Consider the following 6,507-nt stretch of genomic DNA (forward strand, 5'->3'; position numbering starts at 1 on the left):
GCCTCCACTGGTTGCCTAGCAACTGCTCAGAGCTACGAAATAGCTACTCCACCGCATGTATCACAGCTGTAGTTACTAATTACTCAAATGAGTCACAAAGAACCTGGAAATAAGCTATCATTTTAGCACTCCGGTCTTCTCGTCCCAAAGCCAATGGGTTTTTGTTTAAATCCCTGAAATAAGGTCTGTTGTTAACACAAACTCAAGACCTTAAAGCTCTATTCTACAACATAAAATACGTCAGAAAATACCCCACTTGGGATTTTTAAAACCCTTTACGTATCTTAAAAACGGCGGTTGCTAAGAAGTAGCAAATTGAGACTAAAGAGGTTGTGGACATCATAACACCGTACACGAACACTAGTTTACTCACAAGTTCGCTTTTATAGCCTCGTTGTGTTTACACTCACGCTCTTTCAAACTATTACCAATTATCTAAGAGAAAGGACTTTTGTAGAAGAAGTAAGCGCTAAACTAAATTACAAGACGGAAGCTCAGTGGTGGTGACGTTGACATCATGCGACCGTGGTGTAGTTCATTTATAGCTTAATATTAGCTTTTTACTTCTGGCGATTGTATGTAGGCTTCACAAATCATAACAGTTTTGTCCATTTGTGAAGTTTGCCTTGCTGAACAACACGTTTCAGTATAATGAACCTTTGCCGACCACAGAGCTTATTTTCTACAACAATCCAAAAATCTATAGTAAAGTCCCATTGGCTTTTTGTCGAGGGTGATGCTTACTTCCGGGTTGGCCGGATTGGTCCACGGCAGCCGCAGCTACAGCGTTAAAATGCTGCTTACATGTTAATGCATCAGGTGAATTATATAACAAATGGTGATGTAATACTATCAGAAGCCATTTTGCACAGTTTTTTACATTAATATGTTGCTGGTTTTATTTAAGTAAAGGATCTGAATACTTCCACCAGTGATTATGATGAATAGTGCCTTTCAGAGAGCTCCTAAAACTGGAGACACAATTGTTATCTCAGTGAATTTAAGGGGTGATTTTTTGGTCTAAAAGTGCTGCCTCATGACATATTCCACTCCGACTTCTGACATAAAGATAGAGTACTTGCAATTATTCTAATTATTAACATTAAATAAAGAATAAAAAATTATGTCATCAGCCTCCAGAAGCACATGCTGACTGAACCCTGGCAACTGAAGATCCATCACCAAAGCCTTGCTTGGGAGACAAATTACTTGGGGCAAACATCCCCACCACAAACCATAATCACAGCTTTGCCTTCCAAAGATGTATAGTGGGAAAAATTGCAGCCTTTTATGTGTTTAAATCACATGTTCAAACAGACATCAGTCATCTGTGCTTGCTTTCCTCTCTGTTGACTCATAAAACGTTTCCACTAAATCTGTACAGACGTTTCAGATCATACATTGTGTAAAACAGAACAATCAAAGCAGTTTGATTGGTAGCTTCAGCCATTTGTTTGGTGGCAAATGGTTGATCAGCTTCTCTCAGCTCGCTAACAAGAGGAAGAGACAGATCCCTCCCCCTGGCACTGCACCCATGGGAAAAGAGGGCATGCGGCTTAAGTATAAAACTCTTGTATTATTAAACTGGCAAGCTGTGAATGTGCAAACAGTAATCGGATCAGCAGCAGTTTGATCTTATCCTTCAAAAGAGGAAGGTTTTTACATACATAACAAATCATAAGAGTGTTGGTGTAATCTGTCTCTAATCTTATAAAGCTCAGACTCTCAAAACTGTCACTTGCATATAACATTTCCCAGGTCATAACCGCAGAGACATGTTCTTTATCAGTATTACAGAGTGTTTTTGTTGACTAAAAGGCAACTTCAATGCAGTAAGTACTCTGCATGTGTAGTTAAATTTGGCCAAACCCATTTCCTCCAGCTCATTTGTAATCCCTCTGAATCCTTCAAACATACCAATCTGTCACATCTGTGAGCAACTTTTGAATGAATGGCAGTCATTACATGTGATTACTGTCCTTTGGTGGTTTCCCACTGTTTATCTTTCCTTGACAATTTGCTATTGCAATTATGTCTGTTCCCATACCAGCAGTTGCAGCATAATAAATACACTGTGTTTTTAAGTGTCCACGATTAGCATTTCAATTTGCACCCCGGAGCTGAGGCCAAGGTTTCAGCCTCACACAGAGGGAGGCGGTTTGGATGGAGGACAGAGAGGAGGAAACAGTCTGGACACTAACTGTGCAGCCACACAACCCACACTAAAACATTCAGTTGTCATTTTACTCTCCTGTTACGTGTAGTGAGCTTTTACAGGTAGGTCCTGGTAGGTGGAATTTGCAGCCAGGCTTACTGCTTCTCCCTGTCTCCAGTCTTTGTGAGATGCTTAGCTAACAGGCTGCATTTCAACATCATTAGAAGATGTGCCTGTGTCATGACTGGAAGTGTTACTCAGGTGTAACGTCTCCAGCAACTCCTTTGTTCAACTCTAGCAGTGGGGTGATGTCAGTAATGCTGTTTTGCATATATGTATGATGTGGCAACACAAACCGCTGGTCAACCACCTGTCTGTCAGTGTGCTATGGTGAAATATGACTGGGGGCTATTGCTGATTATCTGCCACTGATAACAGATCCAGAATCCAAATTTTCCCCATGTTCTGTTTACAAAACATAAAACGCCTGCATGACTTGGGTCTATCTCAGTTTGAGTCATACTGGAGGTGAAATGCAGCTTCTCTGCTTGTTTTTTCTTTTCTTTCACCCCAGGGAGAAACCAAATACACAAACATGGAGTGTCTTGTCTGTCACCCATGTAATGACCCAACAGCCTGAGTGGGAGGCAGTTAAGAGTTATATGATTGCTGCTGAGGCTGCTTCTCATCCGTTTCTGAATGAGAAGGAGTTTAACTTTTAATTTTTAATCCCACAACAGGATATTCTGTCTATCATGCTGTCAGTGCATCTAAATTTGTTTGTGTAAATATCAAAATATAGTAGCAGAACCTCTGTATGAAGTGACTGTGAAGATTTGCTGCTGGAAATGTAATCAAACGACCACAAAGAGACAGCAAATGACTAAAGAGACACAAAATGATGAAAAAGACGCATCAGTGACCCAAAGACATGCGAAGCAACCACAAATAAATGCAAAATGGTGGCACAAACCAAGACTATGACTAGATATGACTAGATAGAGAAATTACATAAATATGGAGCCAAAAACAACTACAAAGACACAAAATGACTAAAATGACACAAAACAACTACTAAGAGACACAAAAATGTCACACAAAGTGATGTGCTATCTTTCTGGATTTTAATAGTTTAAATTTACATGACGTGACAAGAAACACTCTTGTAGATCTGTTAACAGTTTGTACCCCACTGATTAAAACACAAACACAAGGGTGTGCTTTCTTGCACCTCCCATCAGTGCTCTGAGTTTAACGTGAAATTTCATAACACTATATATAAAAAAATCACTCTCTTTGTGTTTGTTTGACTCAAAAAACAAAACAGCAGGTCTAACTGTCAGTAAAATGGAAAACCCCAGAGTGGGAGGTATGGAGTACGAGTAGATCTGGTGAAGGATGGATGGCTGCCACAGAGGGACATTCCTCAGAGTGCAGGGGATTACAAAGACGCTAGCCACTCGCACATTGTCTTCATGACTTTCCTTTGCTATATCAGTCAGTCTCCAATTAACAGCCTGCATTGTCTGCAGGATTAGGAGCGGCGGGACAAGTCCCACTGGCCTGCAGAAAGATCTCACAGCAACTGGCACAGACCTTAATCCTGCTCAACGTGTGCTCTAAAAGCAGACCAAGTGGGAGTTTACTATAATCCAGGTATCACATATCCTTGCTACAGAGGGACTTGAACTTCATAGTAAGGAGCACTTGAGTGGAGGACTTGAGGAATTTGGAGGAGGACCAGCATTTCTGCTCCTAAGCTGAGCGGGAGCTGCTTTTTTTTCACTCTCCCTCTCTCAGCTGGAAAATGTAACGCAGGAAATGAGTGATTTTCACATTAAGAGTTGTTTTTGTAAGGCAAATTCAATTCATCCGCCAGACTCTGTGCAGAATCTCTGACTTCTGAGATTAATTTCAATATTTAAACATTCACATTTTAACATCATATCCGAATTGTGAGATTAAAGTCAGAATTATTCACCTTATTTCTTTACATTTCTTTGTTTTTATCCAAATTTTCACATTTTATTCTCCTTTGGTGTATAATGAAGAAACACCTTTATCATCATGTCACATACAAGATTAAGTGGTAACGCTTACTTGTCAGATAATGGAATCATGGTGTTTTGCACAAATGCAAATCAGGATGCAAATGATGGTGTACAACCTCAGACAGCTCATAACTTCTCAGTAAACTTATGATGAGGAGATTTCTGGACTAATCACTGCAACACACTTTTAGATGGAAGACAAGCAAGCAAAACAAACAAATAAAATCATTCTTTTTTGCCAAAACTTTAAGATATGTCTGTCTGAAAACCTGTCTCCTGTATTGTGTCTCTGAATGTTTGTTGTAACCTTGGTAATAAGAATGTATAAATTTCCTGGCTGTGAGCTGAGGCAATGTGGTTAAAACTCTAATGTGGTTCGTTTTATAGGTGGCAGTGAACCACTGGATCATGAAAAAAGTCTTTCCACAGAAAGACTTAAGATAACTTTAAAAGAACAGGAAGCAAAAGGGAAGTGGCTTTGAGAAAGTCATGAAGCATCTCAGTGAGCAGGAGGCTCTGTGTCTGTGTGTGTGTGTGTGCATGTGTGGAGTAAAAAGGTGAGGGGAGGGATAGGGAGAGGGAGACCAGACAGCTCTGTAAATCCTTCACTGGGTACGTGCTCCCTCTGACTGGTCCGGGTGATGTGTACAAAGGAGGAGGTGAGGTGTGAATAACGTGACTCACTGACTCCCAGGACGCAGCTGCCTCCCTTCTGAGCCTGACCACAAAGGAGACAAACCAGGAACCCTGTTTCCTTGACTCCCTTTAACTCACAGGCAACAAAGGAGCAGGATTCCCTCCAGAAACACCCTACGTTTGCATTCAGTTCTCATCTGCCTCATCTATCCTCCAATGACAAGGTGTACATGTTGAAAAATGAGAGGTAAAAGTGAACATTATGAGCCGTGAAAGGGATGAAAGCAGAGGTACTCACCTTGAGCATTTTCATTCTCTGCTAAGTGTCTATTTAGACCACTTGTCATATTTGACATGTCAGCATATTTATTTAAGGAAAATGATGCAAATACTTCCATCACTGTTCGGCTTAATAGAACAGTCTCTATTTCATGTATTCAACTGTAAAAGTACATATTTATTGTGTCCTGTCATCCGCGTGCTTCATTACAAAGAAAATCAACTTCCTTGAGACAGGTAATCCATCACAGTGATCACAACATGTCAAACTATCCTCACTGTAAAGCGGTGACATACTGTAGCTGTGAGGAGGCGGTGTTTTCAAACGTTTCAACAGATCTGAAAGCTGGCAGCTCAAATGAAACATTTCTAATGGAAGAAACAACTAAATTCACATCATGCAGCAGCCGTGTAAAGTTGTTGTTTGACAGATTTCAGATGTTGGTGGGTCCTTGAATGCACCGATTTCCAAAATACTCCCTGCTATGTAACTAAAAGTTGGTTTAATGTCCACTGTGATTCTCTGTAGTGTGATTTATATACTGTCCTGGGTCAAATGGAAACTTTGTGCAGTCACGAAGGCAGGGAAATAATGTAAATATTTATGGTGTGTTTTGGGAAATGGTAGTAACGGTCAGTAATGTGGTGTAGAAATGATTTGTAGTCACTAAAACATGCAAAACCGCTGGTTTACGTTCTGCTACATTATTTCCTGTGGGTGGTTGATACCGGAATTGTATTTGGACAAAGGAGTATGAAGCTACACGATCTCTACAAGAGGGGTGGGGATGCTGCCTGCCCAGTGATCGAGGCTGATTAAACGGGTGCATTTTTAAATGGAAGTCTTGCCTTGTGCAGCCCCAGCTCTCTGGTGTGTCTCCTCCTGGCCATCGTGCAGCTGCCTGGCATTGAGAAGACGGGGTTAGAAAGGGAGCCGTGGTCAGACCACCTGGCAGAGAGCCCAGCCATACTCAGGAAGTGTCCTTGGGGAGGAGGGAGGTGGGGGGTGTCAGAGGGTGCAAGCACTCCGTCCCCACCCCCCTCAACCCCCTCCATCCTCTCCTCCCATTCAGCTCCTCACCTCAAAGCATTAGTAATGCATTCCTCCAGTCCAGCAACAAGCAGGGGTAATTCAATTTCCTCGATAGTGAGACCGTGTGAAATTTCATTTGCATCTCTGGGTCTGTGTGTAAGACGGGTTGTAAAAACCTCTCAGTCTCGTCATGCTTTGTTTGTTTACTGCTTTGTTTAGCTCTGCCCCCACAATAAACAGCAGGGAGCCAAGGAGATGATGTAATCTCTATATTCATCATAAATTCCTCAAAAGACTGACAAATAGTAGTGAATTTAGTGCCCAAAACTGGTTTATTTTAATATGTAAACAGT

This window comes from Lates calcarifer, linkage group LG11 (assembly GCF_001640805.2).
Source record: "Lates calcarifer isolate ASB-BC8 linkage group LG11, TLL_Latcal_v3, whole genome shotgun sequence".
NCBI lineage: Eukaryota > Metazoa > Chordata > Actinopteri > Centropomidae > Lates > Lates calcarifer.